Here is a 25,643-nt window from a genome sequence, read left to right on the forward strand (position 1 = left end):
GAACGCTGTATTTATATTTAAGGAGCCCTGAATGGGATGACCGTAAAGTGCCGCCGTGTGAACCCCCACATCGGAAGCGTAAAAGTGCAAGTGAAGTCATTGGCTTGTACACAATAATAATTGATCTAGTTCATTTTTGCCAGGACACGCATGATGCATCACCAAGTAATTGGACTCAGTGTAATGCTATTTTCTTTTTCAAAGCGATTCAGCAAACGCAGAATTTAATTATGCATATCTCGGCAAGTGAGTGTTCTATAATGATTATCTTCAAGTGAAATCCACTTCTTTCCTGAGATGTAGAAGCTATCTTAAAAAACTTTTTTGAATTCTGAAAGTTCAAAGAAATATAAAGGAAAAACGATTCCGTCGAAATTCAACCAAATAAAACACATTTTATCCTCTATAAACAGTCATCTGCTGCAGTGGCTGTCTTAATTAACTCTGTTTGTAGCTAAATGATAATAAACACATGTTCAAAATTATTGAGCTCTTTTAGTGGAATGTCTTCACTTGTCATGAGACGAGTTTAGTACTATTGCATTTAATTCCACCACTTGATCGTACCTTGACAGATACGTATTTCGACCTCAACAGTCAGGTCGTCTTCAGTGTCTCGTACTTGACTCGAAGTCGAAAAAGTACAATCAAGAGGTGGAATTAAATGGGATAGTACAAACTCGTCTTATGATAAGTGAATAAAAACATTATTAAAACTATGTAGACTGCATTTTGTTGACATTTGTAGCATCATGACCGTACTCGTAGATGCTACATAGCATACTCTGTAATTGGTTGCAAAATTGAAATGAATTATATTTGGGATTCAGTGAAACGGAATGAATTATGGCAAATTATGCTTGAACATGGTTTTCCGGCGAAACTGATACGGCTGATTCGTATAACGTTGGACCGATCGAAATCAAGTGTAATGGAACGTACACACGGTCAAGCAGTTTGACGAACATTGACTCCACCTCTCGTTTATTCAAACATCCATCAAGTTTTACCAACAGCGACACGAACAATCAATTTATTCGACCAACAATATCACACACGAACGACCGAAGCGCCAACTTGAGCACCAACCATCAAAAAATATATGAGGGTTTGTGCAACTTCACTACAAATTCTCAAACATGTTCGGCGAACCTTGACTCCACCCCCAACAACTCAAACCAAAATCAAACCGTTTTAATTTTTTCCAACCGAGCCGCCAACTGTCAAATGGTTGGTCGAACAACTTCACACACGTTCAAACAAAGCAGCAACCGAAGTGTTTTCTTGGGGGCGGAGTCAATGTTCGTCAAACTGCTTGACTGGTGTGTACGTTGCATAAGGGTTGCGGATGAAATATCGACGTCATCTGTTACCTTAGATGGATTAAAGCAGGGTGATGCACTTTCGAATCTACTGTTCAATATAGCGTTCGAGGGAGCGATCAGGAGAGCTGGTGTGCAAAGAAGCGGTACCATTATCACAAGATCGCATATGCTCCTGGGATTTGCGGACGATATCGATATTATCGGGATTGATCGCCGTGCCGTGGAAGAGGCTTTTGTGCCTTTTAAGAGGGAGACAGCGAGGATTGGACTCGTGATCAAACCAGCAAAACGAAGTATATGGTCGCTGGCAATCAATGTGGGTTCATTAGAGGCGGTGGTAGCGAAATGGTGCTGGATGGTGAAAAGTTTGAAGTGGTAGAAGAATTTGCGTATCTTGGAACATTAGTTACGTGCGATAATGATATGAAATGTGTATTGGTGAGGTGAAGAGGAGTATTGCAGCTGTAAATATGGCTTATTACGGACTTTGTAACCAGCCTAAGTCCCGTAGCCTGCAAACGAAAACAAATCTCGCGCTGTATACTACTCTGATTCTTCCGGTGGCTTTATACGGCCATGAAACATAGACGTTAAAGGAGGCTGATTGGAGAGCTTTCGGAGTGTTTGAACGTAAGGACAATACTCAGGGGTAAACAGGAGAACGGTATCTGGCGGCGCCGCATGAATCACGAATTATACCAGGTGTATAAAGGACTGAATATTATTAAGCTTATACAACACAGCAGACTACGGTCACGTTGTTCGTATACCGGAAGAACGTCAAGCGAAGATAATATTTAGCAGAGAACCCGGAAGAGGCCGCAGGCTTCGTGGAAGGCCGCGTACACGATGGCTTTTTTTTCAATTGAAGAGGACCTGAGGGCGCTCAATGTTCAGGGCGACTGGAAGCGATTGGCCCACGGCCCAGGATCGAGTCCAGTGGAGAAGGATACTTCATTCGGCGTAGGTTCATCGAAGAGCTGTAGCCCATCAAGTAAGTAAGTAATATTTGGGATGAACTATTTATTTTTAACTCGCTTTAACTTTTGTTCGGATTTCGGGATTAGAAAAAAACTTCCTTGAAGCGATTTTGTGAAAATACGCTCAAAGCTGTAAAGAGATGTATTTTAAGTTCATGGTTCATTCCAGCTTACTTAAGGTTTAATATCTTACATTAATTTTTCCCCTTTCCAGTGGGATCACGCACTAGCTCAAAACGATTTCAATTGGCAGTGTCGACTATAAGTAATCACATGTTAGAATTAGCTAAAACAATACGTATTAAAGACCTACTTCTCTGTACCAAACACGAATTGGAGGTGTTATTGATAGCAGACCTTTGTTTCAATTTTAGGTTAACCTGCAGTGTAAATGTATCGAATACAGTAACGGTTTTCAACATATTCCGAACTGTTTGACTCACCGACCAATGCCTATTACCACAGAATTACCACTGAAACTATTTCACCCGCCAATTAGTCCAATAAATCGATATTAATAACTAAAATATAGCATCCAAATATAGCATTTGCTCTACACGTTTCTTCGAAATAGCATGTTATCTACCACAAAATAATAATCATCCAGGTTGACGTTTATCCCTTCGCCTTTCATTTGCCTATTCTATTTATCGAGGGATTCCTCGCAGTCCATTTATTACAGACGGTTCGAACACTCCCCGGACCATAAACCCTAGTCACTACCCTGCGTGTTTGGGTGATCAGGTTTATCATCTAGCTCAAGAACCGCTAACTTTGCTACTGGTCTTCTAAAGACTCCTCCTTTCGTTCTAACAACTGCCTGTCGCACACGCCCATCCGCTCCAGTGAAGACTTCTTCGATTAAACCCCGAACTCCTGCTGCTTCTTTTCCATCATCCATAACGAGAACCAGATCTCCTACTTTCAGCATTCTCCCATCCGCATACCACTTGCTGCGTGGATTCAATGTCGGGAAGTATTCTTTACACCACCGATTCCAGAATTCATTTGCCAACGACATGGACCGCTTGTAACTACTTCTTAATTCTTCAGCCAAAGATATTGGAACATTGAACGGCTGATGTTGTCCAGAAGTACTTCCGAGAAGAAAGTGATTAGGAGTAATAGTGTCCATTTCAGCGTATTCCGTTCCCGAATAGGTTAGTGGGCGTGAGTTGACCAAGTGTTCTGCTTCAGCTAGGGTAGTAATAAGAATTTCGTCGTTCATTCGACGTCCGTCGCTTAACACCCCCATCGCTGATTTAACGGATCTAACCATCCGCTCCCATACTCCGCCCATATGAGGAGCAGATGGTGGGTTGAATGTCCACTTGGTTCTCGCATCGGTGAATGTATCAGCACAATCGCGATTTATTTTCTCCATTTCCTTCCGCAGCTCTCGACTGGCTCCCTGAAAATTCGTACCATTGTCCGAAAATATTTCGATTGGGGAACCACGCCTTCGAATGAACCGACGAATCGCTTGCTTGCATGATTCCGTGCTCAGACTGTACGCTACCTCACAGTGTACAGCTCGTACGACTAAACACGTAAACAATGCTACGTATCGCTTCTCCTTGTGTCTTCCTACCGTGACGTCGATTGGTCCAAAATAATCAATGCCAACGTAGCTGAAGGCTCTGACATAGGGTTGCATACGTTGAATTGGAAGTGGTGCCATGCGCGGTGTAACTGGTTTACATTTACGTAATCTACACTTTAAACAGTTGCGAATTACCGTTCCAACCGCTGTTCGCAATTTCGGGATGAAAAAAGTTTGACGCACTTCATTCACTGTAATTTCCTTCGATCCATGTCCGAAACGAACGTGGTAATCTTCCAAAATCTTTGTCGTAATAACGTGGTTTCTGGGTAATATGACAGGAAAGCGAGTACTCCATGCAGAAAACACTGCTGAAGATGTCCTTCCTTCCATTCTGATGACTCCGTGTTCGTCCAAAAATGGTGAATTCTTGTATAGTTGGCTTGATTTTTCTATGTAGCTCCACTGTTCACGTGGGACTTCAGCATTTCTCTTCAATATACGCACCTCATCCGGAAAAACATCGCCTTGAGCGATTCGCCACAACAGACTTTCTGCTTTCGCCAATTCTTGTTGCTGAATACCAACCAGGATAGCTGGCGTTGTTGATTGTCGTGAGTCGGCTTTCACTGCTTCGATTGGTAGTCCCATTTGCTTCCGTTTACAGTTGGAGATAAAGCGATACACCAGTGCTATTGTTCGCAAAAGTGTTCTCCATTTAGATATGCGTGCTACGTCGATAGTCTGTTGAGGAACATCTATATGGTGGAACAGATAGCAAGGCCTAAGCTCCTCGGGTACCACTGATTTCGTTTTCGGTTGTTCTGGCCAGAAATCTACACTACGATGTAGGAATAGTGGACCCTTAAACCATCTCCCTTCTGGATCCACGGTGGTTCCAGATCCCCATTTCGTAATATCATCGGCTACGTTCCTTTTTGATGGCACGTACTTCCATGATTTTATATCAGTTGTGTGGACTATCTCTGCGATTCTGTGCGCTACATATGGTTTGTACTTACGGCTGTCGGACCTTATCCAGGATAAAACCGTCATCGAATCCACCCATAAGTACGTTTCCTGGATCGGGATAGTCAAGGTAGATTGCAACGTATTCATCATTCTAGCTCCAATAACTGCGGCTTGCAGTTCCAACCGTGGCGTCGAAGTGAGCTTCAAAGGGGCCACTTTCGCTTTAGAACTAATTAGAGAGCAGCGAACATCCTCTTCTACTTGATACCGTAAATAAGCCACGCAACCATATGCGTCAGCCCCAGCATCGCAGAAAATGTGTAATTGAATGCAAGTTGCAGCCTCGATGGAATTATTTCCGAAAAAGCACCGTGGAACCTTCACCTTCTCAATATTTGGCAGGAGTTTCGTCCAGCTTATCCACTTGTTGAAGATATAATCCGTCACCGGTTGGTCCCATTCTGTGCCACTTCTCCAGGTTTCTTGTATGATGATCTTGCCATGCACCAACAAGGGAGAAAGAAATCCAACCGGATCGTAGAAGCTCATGACACACTGCAGGATGATGCGTACGCATACTTTCAACTAGGTATGGTAACAGTTTTTCTTTGAATCCCATGGAAAAGGTGAACACATCTTCTTGCGGCTTCCAAAGTAACCCTAACACGCGTTCCGCGTCCGCCGTTTTATCGTAGCACAATGTTTTCGTTGTTTGGCCTTCCTCTCCCAAAGCGGCGAGTACGGATGGTGAATTACTCACCCAATTGCGGATTTCGAATCCGCCGTACGCGTGTACTTTCCGCACCTCAACCGCTCGTTGAATTGCTACGTCTTCGTTATCAGCACTATCAAAATAGTCATCGACATAGTGTCGTTTAACGATAGCCTCCGCGGCCTCTGGATAACGATTCGCATATTCCCGGGCATTTTTATCTTTTGTGTAATGTGCACTACACGGCGAACATTTCGCCCCAAATATGACTACGTCCATAATGTAGACGTCAGGAGTTTTGGAAGAGTCTTGTCGAAACAAAAATTTTTGGAAACACTTGTCCTGCTGTCGCATCTGAATCTGAAGAAACATTTCTTTCACATCGCCTCCAAACCCAATTCGCCTTTCTCTGAAGTGGTTGATAATGTCCAACATAGAGACCAACATGTCTGGACCCTTCAGCAACATGTCATTGAGCGAGGTTCCTCCTACCTTGGCTGCGGCATCCAACGTTAACCGAATCTTCCCCGGTTTTTTCTCGCTGACCACTGCGTTCAATGGTAAATACCACTCTCTACCTATTTCGCTAGAGCTGAGCTCGTCGGATGTTGCTTTATGCGCATATCCCTTCTTTACAAAGTCGTCAATTGCCCAAGCTATCTTGTCTTTCAACTCAGGGTCCTTCTTGAATCGTTGCTCCAAACTCTGCATGCGCCGGTATGCCATCGAATAGCTGTTCGGAAGACGCACCTCATCGTTACGCCATAGCAGGCCCGTTTCGAATCTGGTACCCACACGTTTTGTGGTTTGCTCCAAGATAACACGAGCTCTTCTGTCTTCATCGGATTCCACGCGATACGGGCAGGTAACTCCGGCCTCTTCTATAGTGAAATAATTTCTCAGTGCTTGGTCCAACGAAATATCACACTGGTGCACACCACAAAACCCATCTGAAACGATTGATGCTACTGGTCCACTGATCGTCCATCCGAGTTTACAGCGTAATCCCACTGGCTCTCCGCTTCCACCTATTCGCGATTCCAAAGGTACCATCAAATCGAGGTTGTCCAGGCCGCTCAATATTGTCGGTTCTACATCCTTCTGCTCGTCGACAAACAATCCTTGCAAGTGATTGAATCTTGACACCAGTTTATTGAAATTTACACTTAGTCTAGGCAAATTTAGTCGTTCAACCGTGTGTACATCCGTTAATAAGTATCGCTGGTTTGATCCTCTGCTTGACACCATTAAACGGACATTCATCGATGTTTTTTCAGTCCTAGTAACTCCCGAAGTCCATGTTAGATCTAGTGGTCTTACAGCTCCTTTCAACCCTAGTTTGGTAGCAACGCTTTTCTCCAACAACGTTTTAGAAGAACCCTCATCCAGGAAGGCATAGGTCGCTAACTCACAAGTTCCATTTGTGAGGGTTACCGGAACGACTCGGAATACCACGGATGATTTGGTGCTTCTTAGGTGCACCATGCAATTAGCTTCTTCTGGTTTATCAGCGTTATGTAATAAGGCATGATGTTTACCATGACATCCTTGAACGTTACATAACATTTTATTGCGACAACGCATGCTCCCATGACTGTAGAGACACAAGGCACATAGTTTTCGGTTCCTCACCAACTGAAGACGTTCGATGGGCTTCAATTTCTTGAATTCCTCACAATTTCGCGCTCGATGCCCGACCTTTGAACACGTGGCGCATGGTTTCTCGTCCTTCATTTTGTCCGATTCAACGTTAACTTCAGGTGTAGCGTTCGGACCACTGTGTGATAGAAGAAACCCCTTTTGTTTCACCGACGATTTCTTCTCCTGCTTCACCATAGACTCTGATGGCGCATTTAAAAGTGTTACTTCACTAGCTTCATCCACCAGATTTTCCATGAAATTCCCAAACGTACGGATCGACACCTGCTCCTTACTTTTCTTGAAGCGTACCCATTCCAACTTGAAATTAGCTGGCAGCTTCTCCACCATTTCTTCCAATAGGACTGGATTTCTAAGGTGATCTTGTTGGTTCGCCACGTCTAAATGGTCGCAGAGTTGTTGTACGGCAATGCCGAATTTGATGATGGAATCCAATCGGTCAGACTTCGGAGGATCTATAGCCCGTACCTTCGATATCAACGAACGAATGAGAATCTCCGGCTTTCCGTAAACACGACGCAATGTTTCAATCACCTTAGGGACGTTTGCAGGTAATAGTAACCTACTGCGGACGACTTCTAACGCCGGGCCTTTTAGACTCTCCTGCAGTCTGATGAGGTTTTCTACGTCCGAGAACCCACAAGCAGCATTAGAATTTTCATATGAACTTATGAAAATGGGCCATTCCTCTGCTGCCCCAGTGAACACCGGCAGCTTCTTTGGCCACACTTGCCTTGCTGAGATTTGGGCCGCCGTTGGTCCAATATCCGGAGTCGATTGTGGAATTGTATTTACCAACGTATGATTGCTCGCATTATCCGTATAACGACCGCCGTAATCCACATTTCCAACGCAGCGGTGTTGACTCTGTGGTGGGTTCGAGGGTCTGATTTGCAATAATTCAGGAATTATCGATGCGTTTTCTTGGAACGATGATTGACTTCTCCCCAGCCCGCGTGGGCTTGAACCAGGATGTAAAGGCTCGGATAAAGATGATGCACGGTGCGAATGATTATAAACTTGATGATTCCCAGCGGGTATTGGGAAATTGTTTTTTTGTTCCGATATTCTCGATTCCGGACGACCGAAGGGGGTGACTGAATGCAACTCTACGTGTCTTCCAACTTTGCTTGGACCCGCTTTCGGTATCGCTTGCAGACTACGGGCCTTACTGGGACCAAAATTTCCCTTGCCCTCGCTGACTATCGATCCACTTTCTAGTCCTACTTACGCTGCTGTCGACCGAGTTACCATCCTGACTATCATTCTCTTCTTCGTCCTCGAGAAACGATGCCATCACTTCATACCGCTTATGCATGTATTCTTGCTGCAAGGCATATTCTTCCTCTAGCCGTTGGAGCTCCAATGCCATTGACCGACGTCGCGACGATGTTGAGCTACCTCCTCTGTGTCGCTGCGATCTGGCAGATAAACATCTCTCACAGCACCAGGGGTGTTTTTCTATTGATTCGTCCACGTTAGCACATGCATAGTGGAACCACTTTCCACATTCATCGCAAGCAACCATCCCGTGGTCAGCAGAAGGTGACTCATGGCATGATTCACATAGGTAGTAGCTATCGTCCAGAGGTTGCTTTTGAGGCATCATGCGTGATTCCGAAATTAATCTTTGAGATTATGATTTGAGTAACGGTTTTCAACATATTCCGAACTGTTTGACTCACCGACCAATGCCTATTACCACAGAATTACCACTGAAACTATTTCACCCGCGAATTAGTCCAATAAATCGATATTAATAACTAAAATATAGCATCCAAATATAGCATTTGCTCTACACGTTTCTTCGAAATAGCATGTTATCTACCACAAAATAATAATCATCCAGGTTGACGTTTATCCCTTCGCCTTTCATTTGCCTATTCTATTTATCGAGGGATTCCTCGCAGCCCATTTATTACAGACGGTTCGAAGGGTTCGAACAACTTTCATAACACGAAAACTCACATGTTTTAAAAAGTACCGAAACTCCGTTAAATTGAAGGCAATTAAAATGATATAAACGAGTTTTTTTCAGGAAAATAATAAAGGGGATAGATACTCTCACTTAAGACATTTCTTAACTCCAATGAATCTTCTGCTGGTCCTCCGGAAGATCTGGAATTTCTTATAATATTTCTCATAATCCTGGCGTTGTGAAACAATTTCTTAATCCATCTATGATCCCATGCGGCCCTTTCAGTCGTGAAAAAAATTATTTGAAGTTCTTTCACTTAGCGGCGCTAGTATATATGAACCTTCCAGTTGATATACCAGGAACTGATGGATTTATAAAGTTGCCGTCTTCTACAAAATTGCTCGGGGATTGGTAACCAATATGTTGAGAAACTATTTAGTTTAGAACTCATCCACTAGGCGGCACTACTGTGTATGAGGGATCAGTTTGGTTTGTTATCTCGGGAATTGTTTGATTTAGAAAGTTGAAGTTTTCTATAAAGTTATTCGGGGATTTCCAAACCAATATACTTAAAAAATGTTTATTTTAGAATTCATCAACAAGGGTGCGCTACTGTGTATGAGAGAAAAGTTCGGATCGAAATCGCGGAATCTGTTGGATTTTGAAAATAGCCGTCTTCTACAAAGTTTTTCGGGAATTGGAAACCGATACAGAATTCATCTGCAAGATTGCGCTACTGTATAATATATTTTTGGTATTCCTTTCAAGTATTAAACTGGCCACTTTGTAGCCGGTTCTGGAATACCTTGGGGGAACCAGGATAGCGGCCAAAAATTGAATCAGTGCGGACCAATCAATATGGGTATCATGAATTCGAAGGACTTTGCAAATATGACGTTTTTGATCTTCCTTTCAAGTCACCTGGTCACTTTGTAGCTGGTTTCGCATGACCATGAGGAACCTGAGATAGCGGCCATAAATGAGATTAGTGCGGAACAGGCAATATGGGTATCAAATTTCATAAATTTCAAAGTGCTTTGCGAATATACCAGTTTTGATTTTTGTTGCAACTCATCTGGCCACTGTATAGCCAATTCCGGAAGGCCCTTGGGGACCTGAGATAGCGGCCATAAATGGAATCAGTGCGGATCAAGAAATATGTGTATCAAAATTAATGAATTTCAAATGGCATCAGTATTTGAAATACCATTTAATGCCACTTCCCTCGGCGGCTTCTTCCGTTATCAATCAGTTGGCCACAAGCCGACCTTCCGAAGCACTCTTCTGCTTGATGCCCGGAAATAGTGACAATCATTTTGTGTGAATTGAGGAAAATTATCTCGTGTCATGCGACAAATCTCATTGTGGTCCCAAAAAATGGCCAATTTGACCGCATTTGATCCAGTGACCCACCGGGATAATTCCGGCAACAGGGACATTTCCGATTCTAATAACATGCTTCCAGAAACTAGAAACCTGTACGAGTCCAATGCTGGAAAAAATAAAGCTAATCCGTCAAATATTCGATGAGTAGTGGCAATTTTTTTATTTGACGAATGTCTTTCTTCACTTGGGCCTATACGGACTAGAAAGTCATCATCACCGTTAGGCGGATTAATTATTCCGTGTATGGTAGAAAATCGGAAATTTGTTTTTAATAAAATTAAAATATCTGCAGTTATGAGACGTCGCAACTCATTTAGATTAGTGCGCATGTTAGTGATGACCGAAATTATCAATAGTCTGGAAAAAATCGAAAGGTGGTGTCTTAGTTGCGGTATCTACAATACATAATTCAGAAATTTGTCAAGACAAGTAAATTCAAAGAATTTGAACAAGTGTGTGAAAGTGCAAATTTCAGATAAAACTCATGTTCTTGCTTCAGTTTACATTCCTCCAAATTATGTTCGCAGGGACGTATATGAGATTTTTTTTTTGGTATCGTCGAAGAAATTTTATCTAACGTACCTCCCAAAGTAAGGTGCATATATATGCTGACTTTAACCAACGAAATATAGATACCTGACACTGATAATGAGAGCATGTTACTTCCAGTAATTGGAGATATTGCCTGATTTTCTCAAAATTGCACGCGGCGAACCCTTCATGAAAGGTACCGCCGCGCTTTCTGCACCCCGTTTACTTGATTCTTATGGTTGAATAGCATTGCGGTGTATCGTTTGACGCGGCCGTACCTTTCGACAGTCATTCGCCGCGTGAAGTTTTGTGCAAGTACCCATTTGGGAACACTACAAACGCCGCGCAGTGTATCATATCCAGAAAATCTGACAATAATGAGCTATTGCACTTCATATTCGGCAAATTGCTAACTTTGGACCAGTGTTGTCCTACACTCAGGGCAAAAAATACTGCTCTTTGATTTTACTCCATCTAAACGATTTTATATTCTCAACTAAGTAAGTTCAACTAATAGAATGATATATGAATATTCTAAATTTCATGGAAAACTGTCAAAAAAAATGCACGCCAGAGTCACAGGAGCGCGCGTACTGAACATACACTGGAGTTCGCGTTGATATAGGGGAAGAGGTGGTAAAATGAACAGTTGGCTATATTTATATTAAAACACATTTTAGGCGTATGTTAATCATGCACACGTTTTCCTCGAAATAAAATAATGTACCTGAGCTAATATTTTGGTTTTGAGATCGAACGAATAGCTATTACTATCCAAAATATCAAACGAGGCCGTAAAAATAGGGTCTGATGTAATTTTTAACCATTTTTCCGCAAGCTTTAATTCTTAATAACTTCATAATAGGACAACCTTCACAAAGATGTTGCAGGGGTAATAGTAAAATTATTGGTTTGTATAGTTAGAGGAAGAGTTATTTATCACAAGGCAGGTATAAGGCTCCGTAAAGTGTTATACACGCCTGAGCCTACCAAATAAACGAAATTGGAAAAAAAAGGCACGTATAAGGGTGCCGTGCGGTAAGACGCGCGGCTACAAAGCAAGACCATGCTGAGGGTGGCTGGGTTCGATTCCCGGTGACGGTCTAGGCAATTTTCGGATTGGAAATTGTCTCGACTTCCTGGGCATAAAAGTATCATCGTGCTTAGCCTCATGATATACGGATGCAAAAATAATAACCTGGCTTAGAAACCTCGCAGTTAATAACTGTGGAAGTGCTTAATGAACACTAAGCTGCGAGGCGGCTCTGTCCCAGTGTGGGGATGTAATGCCAATAAGAAGAAGAAGAGAACACTTGTATCAAACTTTCACAAATTTATGATAAAAGTTGTGCAATTGTGAAGCGGAAGTTCAAGAAACAAACCATATCAAATAACCAAGATAAAACTTTGAATATGTAAATTTAATTTTAAAATAACTGATATTTCAAAACTTTTTTTTTCTTTTTATTATATTGTTAATTAAGAGCTTTTCAAAAGTTATACCAGATTTTTCAAAAGGCTCTCATAATCTTAACTAATTATATATATGGTGCTAGAGTTCAAAAAAAGAAAATTAAATGTTTCAAAACGGTTTTAGAAGCGATGTTCATTTTACCACCAGGCAGTGTTCATTTTACCCGCACTATTTTTGTACATACGAAATTTCGGTGTTTTTTATTTCGATGAAAAACTATATAAAACAATGTTTATCAGCGAAAAAAATGTTCAATGCAATAAGAATATGAGTTAAATTGCTGAACCAAGTGATAAAACTAGCAAATTATCCTCGTTTTGTGATTGAATTCAACGCAAGTCCTTAACGTGTTCATTTTACCACCTGTTCCCTTACCCATGCTTCTGATCAAATTGCAGAAGATGAGGATTCAGCCAAAACTTCTACAATGGCTTGAATCGTATTTAACCAGTCGTGTTCAAATAGTAAGATTCACATGAAAAACATCAGATTCTATCCAAGGCTCCTATGGAGTTCCGCAAGGTTCTCATTTAGAACCATTACTTTTCTTTTTGTTTGTGAATGATCTCCCCTTCGTTCTTAATAAATTGAAACTCTTAATTCATGCAGATGACATGAAACTGTTCTTGAAAATTAAAACTGCCGAGGATATTGTAACATTCCAAGCCAAAATAATGTTATTCCATACATAATGTAACAAAAGCCTTGTATAATTAATATGTGCAATTTGATAACCTTTAGTAGAAAACGAAGTGATCCTAACAAGGTGTGATAGAGTAAGAGACCTTGGAATAATATTGGATTTAAAACTCACATTCATTGGCCATTATAACACAATTCGGGACCGCTTTGCGATTTGGGCGTAACTTATTTTGTAAACAAACATTGGAAGGCGAATTCCTGCTAAAACAAGCATTTCATGAGGAAACCACGGTATGGATCCGACAGATTAAGCTTTTCTCTACCAGATAAGGGAATTAGTTTAGGATGAAAACGCTTGCATTCTCCGGAATTCATGAAGCAATGTTTGTTTACAAAATAAGTTACGCCCAAATCGCAAATCAGTCCCGAATTGTTAGTAAATCCAATTACATGTTGAGTTTCATAAAACGATTTTGTTACAATTTCCAGGACCCATACACCATAAAGACATTATATGCTGGTTACGTTAGGCCTATTTTAGAATATTGTAGCATAGTTTGGCCCCCCTTCTCCATTACACATGCAGAGAGAATAGAGCCAGTTCAAAAGCAATTTTTGTTATATGCACTTCGCAAGTTAGACTGGGCCATATTTCCATTGCCACCATATGTAGCTCGTTGCAAGAATATTGATATTCAAACACTGAAACGTCGTGATTTTGCCATGGTATCTTTTATAAACAACTAGTTTATTTGTGGACGCAATAGCGCCCGTGGCAAGTGTTTTTTTTTCTTCTATTTTTAAGAGTGATAGATTCTTTTCTGCATTTAAAAAAATCAAAATTTTGAACGTCTGTTGTCTGTGATTTTTTTTCATCAAATGCTGTGTCTGGTTATCTAAGGTTGTCACTGGTTTTGTTTTTTTGCATTCGATAGTAAAAAAGAATTGAAGTGTCAAATATTTTATTTTTTTGTGAGAATTTCCCCGCGTGGTGCGTCTGGTTGGCTAGTCACCGGACAGACAAACAGGGCTATTATATATATGATATTGCCTCCCATAGAATTGAATCCTCACAGCTATTATCAAAACCGAACTTTTATGTACCGTCGGGATAACTGCGTCATCGAAAAATATTCTCCGTAAACTATCATCGAACAAAATATGCTAAATATGAGCCTTTGAATCAGATGATGCTGACTTTCAATAAATATTGTGACAATATTGACTTAACGATGTCAAAAATGCAGCTAAACACTTCTTTACACGTATTATAAGTTGAATGCACTCTATTACAATATTTCTAATTAAGAACATCATTTTACGAAAATCTATTGTTAACTATTATCGGTTAAGGCTACCAATGTAATAACTAGGTCTACATAATTGATTGACGACACAATAAATAAATAAATTATTTAATAAATAAGTGCATCCATGCGTGCATGATGCACACTTCTTCTTCATTGGCATTACATCTCCCACTGGGACATTTCCACCTCGCAGTTTAGTGTTCATTAAGCACTTCCACAGTTATTAACTGCGAGGTATATCATGCATTCGTATATCATGAGGCTAACACGATGATACTTTTATGCCCAGGGAAGTCGAGACAATTTCCAATTCGGAAACTGCCTAGACCGGCACCGGGAATCGAACCCAGCCACTCCCCCTCAGCATGATATTGCTTTGTAGCCGCGCATCTTACCGCACGGCTAAGGAGGGCTCTACTAATGACAGCTAATGACATAATTTGAATTGTTGCGACTGGCGCCGCATCGAGAGTACTCAATCGCGCGGTCCGGCTTGGTGACGGCCCGACAATAAGGTTTTTCCAACAACTTTTCGTCCGCTTGTAAATAGAAAATGAAGAAATTTAAGCGATTAAAGCAATCTTATACTTTTGCATCAATTGCTCAAACCCTCTGCTTATCGACCATGTTTTTTAAGTAGAAGCATAAGTAAGTATATTAGAACGCTAGATGCGCTGTTTTCCCGTACAGCATTTGTGGTTAACATGGTTTAACCATATTAACCTGCATGGTTTAGTCGGTACCTTAATTAATGTCTTATTTATTGTTTTGGTTTGCGTGTTCTCAAGTATGAAAATTGGACTACTCTGATATAAAACAGAGCTCTGACACATAAAGTACCGTCTTGAATAAAACATGTTGCCACGCAACCTCTCGCAGCCCCTCAAAAGCCACTGAGCTTCTGGCACTCGCATAAACTCTCAAATACTCAAACATGCACGCTTTCTTTTCAGATAGAGATCGGTATTAGCGCATATGCAACATTGATAGTTCTAATCAAGCTCCATACAAAACTAGCCACTTTGATACCATACTGCGGCTTGGGGGGCTTGCGAAACATGTGATGTAATGTCACTATATTAACATGTCTGATTTGTTATATTTGATACGTTATCGGCAAACGATAACAGTAGTTTGTGCAACAAGTTGCAAAAAGATGATTTTTTCAGCACGAGTTGTACGTTTATCCAATGAGGCTTGCCGAGTTGGATAAATACTACGAGTGCTGAAAAAATCGAGTTTTGCAATGAGTTGCACACGCTATTTTTTGCAATGACGAAAAGTGGACTTGAATTTGATAAATTTGTACCAAAATTGTACAGTCTAATTGACTCCACATGATCATTCTTGCCAATTATTCATGTTGCTGCAGAAAACAATTAGATTCCATGTTACCGTGCCACATTGCATAGTTCGATAAGCCGTCAAGCGATGTGAATGTACTTGCCTTTGGAAATTTTTGATGTCATGTCCATCAAACTATTTCATGTATTACGCGACGCAGAGAATATACTATTTGGACACTTACCCAAGCTCATTCAGCAAAATGTAGTCATATAACTACTGTTCTGATGTTGGTTTTTCATTATAGCACCCAAATGAGTGTTATAATGAATATTATGCAACCCATTTGAGTTGCATAATGTTCATTAAAGCACCCATTTCGTTGGTATAGAAAAGTAGGCCGTTTTATCACTCAAAGACGAACTGTAAACCAGATATTATGATCAGGAATTGCAAAAAATTACAATATATGACTGTATCTATAGATACTGTTTCAAAACTAAAATAATTTGCCATTAACTCTGAATACTTCATGCCTCTACTACGCTATCTAGTTGGACACTATCGAAGTTGGGTTTTTCTCGCAATCCGTACGTTAAATCTAACTTCGCTAGTAGTACGCTAGTCTAATTTGGCTCTAATTAGACTAGCGCGCCACTAGCGAAGTAAGGTTTAACGTACGGATTGCGAGAAAAATCCAACTTCGCTAGTTCCGTATTCCGGTTTTCAACTTAATCAAGTATACTTATGCATTTACTGTTTACTATGATCTGTTAAAAAATTGCAAACTTTCATTTACTTCCACTATAATCACTAATGTATCATCAGATACGTATTTCGTTTTCTACTTGAAAACTTCTTCAGTGTTTTGTTATCGACTTCAAGTAGAAAACGAGATACGTATCTGATGAAACATTAGTGATTATTAGTGGAAGTAAATGGAAGTTTGCAATTTTTTAACCTTGTAACATTTTCCCCTAAGACGCTCAATATTAATTATTGCATTATGATCTGTTTTTGCTATCTAAAGTGAGACCTTAGGGGAGACCGGGGAGACTTGATTCTCCTTTCTAATTTCCAATGTATCACAACCAAAAATAAATAAACATACGCAATTTCCACACAGACTCTCTAAGAAATATAGTATTTAGCTTTACAGATGTATGACAGTCCTTAAATTATTGTTGTTATTGATACACAATCGATTTTTTCGAGTGCTGTCAAAAATCGACTATAAAATATTCGGGGGAATTGATCCTTCTCCAAGAACTTGCTTTGATAAAATTAGAAGAGTGGCCTCAGATTTTTGAATATTTTTTCTATAAAATACGCGGAATTTTCGAATTGCTGTGCCTATACACATAATCAATTTTTGTCATTGAATTCGACAGCACATGCAATTTTAAAATTTGGGGAGACTTGATCCCCTTTCGATGATATCTACGCAATAAATATTTTTTCCTGCCAACTCTTCAACAAATCTGTCAAATCTACAAAAAATAAAAGCCTGAGAACATATTTATATTTCTTTGAATTTTTTCGCCAAATTTTTGTATGGGTGACTAATGGGGGATCAAATGTCCCCATATTGAGGCAATAACTTCAAATCCAAATATCCTAAAACTTTGATGGAATGTTGACATTTTCATCAGTACAGATCATTAAGCATATTTATGGCTTTGTGCTGTGAAAAAACGAAAGCATTTGATCATTGTTATGAAAAGTTGTTCAAATTTTGCGAGGCCAATAAAAAAATCTTTAGGTAGGTCAAAACATACAAACCGCCCTGCCGAAAATTATATAAAAGTTCATTTAATCATCACGCAATGTTCTGTGAAATTGTTCTGTAGCATACCAACTGCCGTTTTTGCAATTCTGAGGTCAATCGAGCAATCAGAACCAATTTTCAGATCGAATTAGTGACGGAGGTGTATTTTCCTATACTTTTTGTCTGAAATCCCCATACAAACTTTAAATCAAATGCGCCAGCTTATGCAACAAGCGATTGAGCTGAAATTTTCAGAGATTGATTTTCTCACCCAAAGACACAATTCTGAGGGGTGCCCCGTGGAATTCGACAACATTTTTTTCTCCCCATAGTAATCTGGGCCAGTCTAGTATCCATTGTACTTGCCTCACAAGATACATACTCATGCAATGGCGGGCATAGAAGAGCTTACAATTAATAACTGAGGAAATGCTAATAGAATACTGAGTTGGAAAGCAGACCAAGTTCCAGTTGGAATGTAGAGTAGGGCAGTTCAAATTTCAAAAATGTTCGAAAATTCCAACTCCCATATGTCTATTAGCATTATTTTGATAATATAGGAGTACTGGCAAAATTTCAGGCAATTCGGTGGCCATTTAGGGGTGGCGCGAAGTAAATTTATGTTTATATGGAAATTTGTATGGGAAAAACTTAAAACTTAATCAAATCTCGCTACAACTGTCAAATCGCGATGAATTCAAAAAAACATCCCCAACCTCCCTTTTTGGAATCTATATAAATGAGACCTCCGGATAACACATTAGTTATGAGTGGATTGAAAGGTTCTATTGACAGTGTGAATATGAGATAAATGGCTAAAATGGTGTAAATAACCTCAACGTAGCAGTGAAAAAATAAATAAAAATTAATGAGTTACCCACTGGTTGAGCTCAAATAGATTCCAAAAATGGAGGTTGGGGATGTTGAGATGAATTCATCATGATTTGACAGTTGAAGGGGGATTTGAACCAATTTCAAGTTTTTCTCATACAAATTTCCATATAAACATAAATTGACTTCGCGCCACCCCTAAATGGCCTCCGAATTGCCTGAAATTTTGCCAGGACTCCTATTTTATCAAAATAATGCTAATAGACATATGGGAGTCGGAATTTTCGAACATTTTTGAAATGTGAACTGCCCTAATGTAGAGCCATTGAAGAAGAAGAAGAAGATTTGTTAGTGCAGTGCCCGATGGATGCCCGTGCCTCATACACATTTTTTCGGTTTAAAATGAGCCTAATTATGTAGAATGTTAAGGGCCCTCAACATGGCCAGGCCATACAGCTTTTATTTATATATTTTGACAAAATAGCTTCGAACCACTTGGAATATATTTTGATCATTTTTAACAATAACTCCTCCTATTTAATTGAACTTTAAATGCATTTTAATATATTCTTCAATGCCATATTATAATAAACAAACTTTCCAAAGGCTACTGCAAACCATTCCTGTCATTCGAATAGATAATTATCGATAGCAGCATTTCCTTATCAATCAAAAGCGACAGCATTCACAAGATAGCCGTGGGCTACCCCTGTTAACGCATGTTCCGTATTTGTATCCCTTCCGCTGACAGAGAGCATAGCATACAGCATTGCTTACGAGACAGTTACCCTCAACTCTACAAGAACTACGTGCGACCAGCCGTTGATGATCTGTTGCGGTTGATTGTTCGATGGAATCATATTGAACTGTAAAGATGCAATAATTGTGTATTTAAGTTTGCGAGAATTAAAAGTTTCAGTCCGTACCGCTGAATGGAGTAGCTTCTAATGATTGAAGCTGGCCACTTGTGCCAACGGTACAAGCGATGACCAACAACGCAAGGCAAACTACACTAATCGTCTGCATGGTTCTGTGAAATGTTAAATTTAATGAATACTAAGAAACGGATAAGAACTCCTGTGTGGAGCAAATGTATTCTGTAACTAGTGTTATGCATCGAGAAATGAAGCGGTTTTATACTGATGCAATGTCAACAATACAAAACTAACATTGAACATCTATGGTTCAATATCCTTAACTAACATCAGTTTAGTCTTATCAGTGGCAATTCCGTTCTGTTTCTCGTTGTTACGATCCATCACTAGTTTTATAGGTACATATGTACCGTACTGATATGACAGATTTCCGCTGAATGATACTCGTAACCGTTATCTTAACTGAAAAACTTACGTTACTTTAACTGCAAAAATTGTTATTATTTTTGCGACTAATCAGTTCATCATCAATCGGACCCCACGTGGACATTAGACATTAGACAAAAGGTTGTCGAATTCTTGATAACATGCGCACGTTTTTCATGGAAATCATTGAACTCCAAAGTACACAACCCAACTCCCAATAAATCAGTCGAAAACTATATAAAAGCTCATTTAATCATCGTATAATGTTCTGTGGAATTGATCTTTAACATATCAATTGTCTTTGTTGCAATTCTAAACTCAATCGGGCGTACCGAACCAATTTCCTGAACGATGTAATTTCCTATGCATTTTAGCTGAAACCACAATACAAACTTCAAATCAAATGCGCCAGCTTATGCAACAAGCTATTGAGCTGAAATTTTCAGAGAATAATTTTCTCATCCAAAAGCACAATCGTTGGAGGTGCCCCGTAGAATTCGACAATTTTTTTCTTCGCATACAAGGCTGGGCCAGTCACAATGTTTGAAAACTGGATGAGCATGTGTGGATATGTGCATAAGCGGTACAATACTCATATAAAAACTACTCCTTCGCTTATTTTTCGTCGCAAACAAAAAAAAGCGCCAGATTTTTGCCTAAGAAAAACATATGTACCTCCAGAGAAAAAGCTACTTTACCACGTGGACAGTTCATGGTTCATATAACTTTTTGAAAATTTATATTAGCAGTTGTCCACGCTGGGGGAGGATGCCTTCTTAAACAGACAAAAATATGTCCCTCTGGTATATGAACAGCCCCTTTGATATTTTCGAAATTTCTGATTGTGGCGATGAATGCTTTGATAGCACGTGCTATTTGTACTGCGGATAAATTTCACGCATCTGTGAAAACCTTGGAAAATAATTGAACCGTTTGTTTGAGAAACTGCATATGTAACATTTTTGGCCAAAATGAGATTTTTATATATTCCGAATCCTCTTCCAAAAATACGTATTATGGCAAAAAACACGAAAAAAAAAATTTTGTTCAGGAATGTATGAAATTTTTTTCGTTTGTTTGAGAAACTACATAAGTCCACGCACTTTGAAGAGCAATTATGGAGTACTGTTTACAGTTTTTGCACTGGAAGTGCCTCAGGGTGTTGAGTTTTGCCAAAAACTATTGATCTGTATCGATGAAATCGAAAGGTTCGGTGCCAATTTGTCCAAAAACAGTTTTTTGTTGTTTTCTCGAAATTGTGTAAAATGGACTTATGCAGTTTCTCAAACAAATGATTCAATTATGAAAGTTGTCAATTTGTTGCAGGGCACAATATATGAAAGCGGCATGAAAAATTTAGTTCGAAAAACGTATAGGAGATAACTACTTTACATTGGTGATGTATGAATCCACGACCCCAGATTGTTACACAGGTGCTTTCCCTACTAAGCTACCAAGGATCTTCGTTTTCCTCCGTTGGCGGGCTTCGTGGCCGTGCGGTTAGCGACGTCAATCGTCTAAACGCATGTGCTGTGGAGTGTGTGGGTTCGATTCCCGCCCCGGAAAGGAGAAATCTTTTCGTAAAAGCGAAAAGTTCTCCACTGGTCCACTGGGTGTTGTGTAAATGTCCTTGCCCGTTGTCTCAAGCTAAATGTTAAGTGTTCAGTCTGTGCGACTTCTGGTCGAAGACGGTGATTCTGTCTTTTATAACATAGCGGCTATTGATGAGCCAAAATTCCCAACACTTATAGACTAGACCAGCGTCGTTATATTGGTCTTGCAATTAAGGGTTTAATTAAAACTCAAATTAATTCAAACCCTAAACGTTTGGTTTTATGTTCAATTTTGATGATTTTGACTTATCACTGAGTTGAAAATATGATATAAGTACAGTAAATGTTCGATGGAAGTATATGCATATATATTGCTAAAAATAGAGACTGTGAAACCAAAAGTAACAAAACAGTGTTAAAACGGAATGCAGAAAATTAAAACACAATGTAAAGATTCCCAGTTGTGTCCGCAGTATGTAATAAGCAATTACAATCGTACGGAAACCACACCTATCTATTCGATATGCACCTGTTGAACCCAATATCATGGTTGTTCGAAAAGATATTTTAGTTACTAGATAAAGATTGTCGCTTCGGTTCCCTTTGTTCTGCTGTCCGAAACATGTGTGGTACATACCTGTCAAATCGTATGGATTTTCCTTCTTTGACATTTAGCTCCCCTATCCTCGCCAGCAAAAGATGTTCCGGACAGCGACGACAGCGACAATATTTATCTAGTAACTAAAATATCTTTTGTTGTTCGTCATTATCTATCGTTAACATTCGTTGACATCGCCCACTCGCGGTTAACCTGCGACGCAACAGATTCATTCAACTTTTATTATACCTACGTTCATCAAATTGGTGTACTTCATAATTATCTATCCCGCAGACCGAACTGACAAGTACAAAAGCCTTTGTCGAGTCGAGACAAACTTTCCCATAGTAAATGACCGGTGGAATTGAAATAGATATCGCCAGACGCTATGACTTCTTCCGTGCTCGCAGTCTTCCTTCCTGCCTTTATCAACAGTTGAATCACTCTTCGGCTATGAGTCTACGATGGGCAATTCGCCTCCGTACCATGTGTCAACAAAGGGACCTATAGGAAAGGAAAGCGCACCCTCGACCGAACCGTCAACAGGTGAATTATCAAATCTAATCATAAAGTCTGCAATCAACAATTTCTACTCTATAGTTATGCATTATAATGATTCTGGTTGACGTGTAATTAACTAGACTTAGACTTATCGCCAATTAACGGAAGTTGGGAAGAACTAATCATAATCAGGACATAATTTTAATTGAAAATAAATATGATTGAACTGTAGTTAAATAGAGTTAGAAAATCCCAGATTAATCCACCTAGCGGCGATGATGCCTTTCTCGTGAATCATAAAATTCATTGAACAAAATTTATTAGAAAGGTCAAAACAGGACTTTAGGGGAATAGATCGCATGTTTTCTATCATGTTGCATATATTTGCATTAATTAACACTACAAGTACCGTGCCAAGATTTGTAACGCAAAGTACCGAGCTCGCAAAAAACGTGGAACGGCAACTTTGAGCATCCAGATCTCAGCCGTGTTTCAATCAAATCTCTTGATTTTTTCACAGAACAATATGTGGGATGTCGGAAATCGGCCACTGAAGACAGATTACATTTTCATGTAACGGCCACTGAGAACCAGCCGGATAGTTCCGTTCCACATTTTTTGAGGTCTGTTTTTGGCTTTTCAGCATGTTGCATGCAAGTACTACCACACGGCTTGTAAGCAAAATTATATAGAGCAGGCACAAGAGAAACGTTTGGATGAATAGTTCTGCCATGAATATCTAAGGGTTATTTTGTGATTTCAAAGAATATGCGGAAACTAGAATTCCGGAAAATTTACTCCAGGATCCATCCAAAACAAAACCTAACGCAAGTATGACGATTTTAGATGTTCAATGCAAAGATCGTGACGAAGGGAGACGGCGGTTTGAATATTGCCAATTTCCGCGTGATATAGGGGAGCTGTTTGTCACTTCTTCTCATAGCTCCCAAGTTTATCCTATCAAAACCAAAGCAATGAAACGGAAAATGGTTGGTTTCTTATTTTTGTGATTTTTCATCAGTGAGTAGTGAGCCCGCATGTTAGCAAAAAGAAGCGACGAGATTAGCGCTGATATCTCTCTTCCACACTGATACTCTTCTCTCCCTCTTCACACGGGAGCTTGGCAGAAGGAAAGTCGTGAGATTTATAACCATTACAAATATTGCTCTCCGCTCGCTTTCAAATCGACATCTATAAAACATTCTTCATGCCTGCCGTATCCTAACGGAAGTATCAAATCTATACTTTCGCCTCTAATTCTGTCATGAACATGTACGTCTAAGTTTGAAAGAATTTATTGATGAGTACATCAAGGAATTCCAGGAAATGATAGGAATTCCTGCAGATATTCCAAAAGTAGTTCCAGGAGGATTTTTATGAGAAGTTACTTCAGGAATTCCAGTAGGAATATTTGGAGAAAGTCCAAGGTTTTCTAGGCAGAAGTTCAGCATGAATTTCAGGAGGAACTTTTGGAGGAACTCCAGAAGAATCTATGTGTAGGTTCGCGAAGGATCTCTTGAAGCTATTCATCCTGAATTCTTTCTGGAATTCATCCTAAATTTCTCTCTTTCTAAAGTTTCTCAAGTTCCTGAGGGAATTCAGAATTCCTGTGGGAATTCGAAATGAATTCCTTGGGGCATTCAGACCGAATTCCTTGAGAAATTATTTTCTGGGGGAGTTCAGAATTAATTCCTGGGGAGTTTAAAATAAATTCCTGGGGAAATTCAAAATGAATTCCTGGGTGATTTCAGGATGAATTCATGGGGGAGTTCAGAATTAATTTTCACTATTTACTTCCTTAGGAACTGCCGCAGGAATTCATTCTGAATTCCCCCAGTAATTCATTCTGAGTTCCCCCAGGAATTCATTTCGAACTCCCCCAGGAATTCATTCTGAACTCCCCCGGGAAATAATTCTGGATTTCTCCTGGAATTCATTCTAAATTCCCCAGGAATGTATTCTGAGTTAGTGGAGTTAGTTCTGAACTCCCCCAGGAATTCATATTGAAGTCTCTTAAGAATTCATTCTGAATAACCCCCAGGAATTCATTCTGAACTCCATCAGAAATTCATTCTGAATTCCTCAAGGAATTCATTCTAAATTTCCCAAGGTATTCATTTCAAATTGCCCCGGGAATTCATGCTGAATTGCCCCAGGAATTTACTCTGAACTACAATATGATTTTTTTTTAATTTCCCCATTTAGAATTCCCCCAGTAAATTCATCCTGAATTTCTCCAGGAATTCATCCTGAATTCCTCCGCCTGAGGGAATTTAGAATGATTTCCTGGGGGAGCTCAGAATGAATTCCTTTGATAATTCAGAATGAATTCTTGGGGGAGTTTAGAAATAATCATTTGGAGAGTATAGCATGAATTCATGGGGGAGTTCAGAATTAATTTTCACTCTGTATTCAATCTTACTGTCATTAATACTGAATTCCACCAGGAATTTATTCTGAACTCCCCTGAGAATTCCCCAAGGAAATAATTCTGTATTTCTCCTGGAATTCATTCTAAACTTCCCAGGAATTCATTCTGAACTCCACCAGGAAATCATTCTAAATACTCCAAGGTTTTCATTTCGAATTGCCTTAGGAATTCATGCTGAATTGTCCCAGGAATTTAGGATTTTTTTCATTCCTCTTAATTCAGAATGAATTCCTGGGGTAGTTCAGAATGAATTCCAGGGGGAGTACAGAATGAATTCCTGGGACACTTCAGGATGAATTCCTGGGGGAGTTCAGAATGAATTCCTGGGGGTGTTCAAAATGAAATCATGGGGGACTTGAGAACTAGATCCTGGCGGAATTTATAATAAGTTCGTGGAGAAATCCACTGCCAATAATTCATTCCCCAGGAATTTGTTTGAATTTCCTCAAGAATTCATTCTGAATTCTCACAGGAATTCACTCTGAGCTCCCATATGAATTTATTTAGAATTCCCACAGGCGTGTGTTATTCAAAGAATTCCTGGATGAGCACTTGGATTAACTCCAAGATAAGCTTCTGGAGAGACACAAAGATGATTTTTTGAAGAAAAAAACTCCTGAAGGAGGTCTAAAAGGAATTACTGGATAACTCCGGGATGAATTACTCTGAGAACTCCATGAGTAATTCCTGGAAGAACTCCAGGATGAATTCCTGAACAAACTTTAAAAAGAATTCCTGAAAGAACTCCAGAAGGAATTCCTGGAAGAGCTACTGAAAAAAACTCCGAGATAATTTCTTGGGAGAACTCCAGGAGCAATTTTTTGAGGAACCTCTGGAGGATTTTCTGAAGGAGCTGTTAGAAGAATTTTCGTTGAAACTCCAGGAAAAAGATTCCTAGATGAGCTCCAGAAAGAGTTCCTTGAG

General features: G+C 39.7%; 1 protein-coding gene and 1 long non-coding RNA gene across 5 annotated transcripts in view; one reads left to right on the top strand and one right to left on the bottom strand.

The window, feature by feature from the left end:
• Window positions 1-25,643, top strand: part of LOC134226211 (uncharacterized) — a 182,884-nt gene that overhangs the window by 89,756 nt on the left and 67,485 nt on the right. The gene's annotated exons all lie outside the window — the stretch shown is intronic.
• LOC134223367 (uncharacterized) lies at window positions 18,755-19,439 on the bottom strand. The gene is made up of 2 exons (XR_009982545.1): window positions 19,262-19,439; window positions 18,755-19,201 (listed from the first exon to the last, which is right to left on the bottom strand). It is a non-coding gene; the product is annotated as an uncharacterized LOC134223367 (long non-coding RNA).

This window comes from Armigeres subalbatus, chromosome 3 (assembly GCF_024139115.2).
Source record: "Armigeres subalbatus isolate Guangzhou_Male chromosome 3, GZ_Asu_2, whole genome shotgun sequence".
Lineage (NCBI taxonomy): Eukaryota > Metazoa > Arthropoda > Insecta > Diptera > Culicidae > Armigeres > Armigeres subalbatus.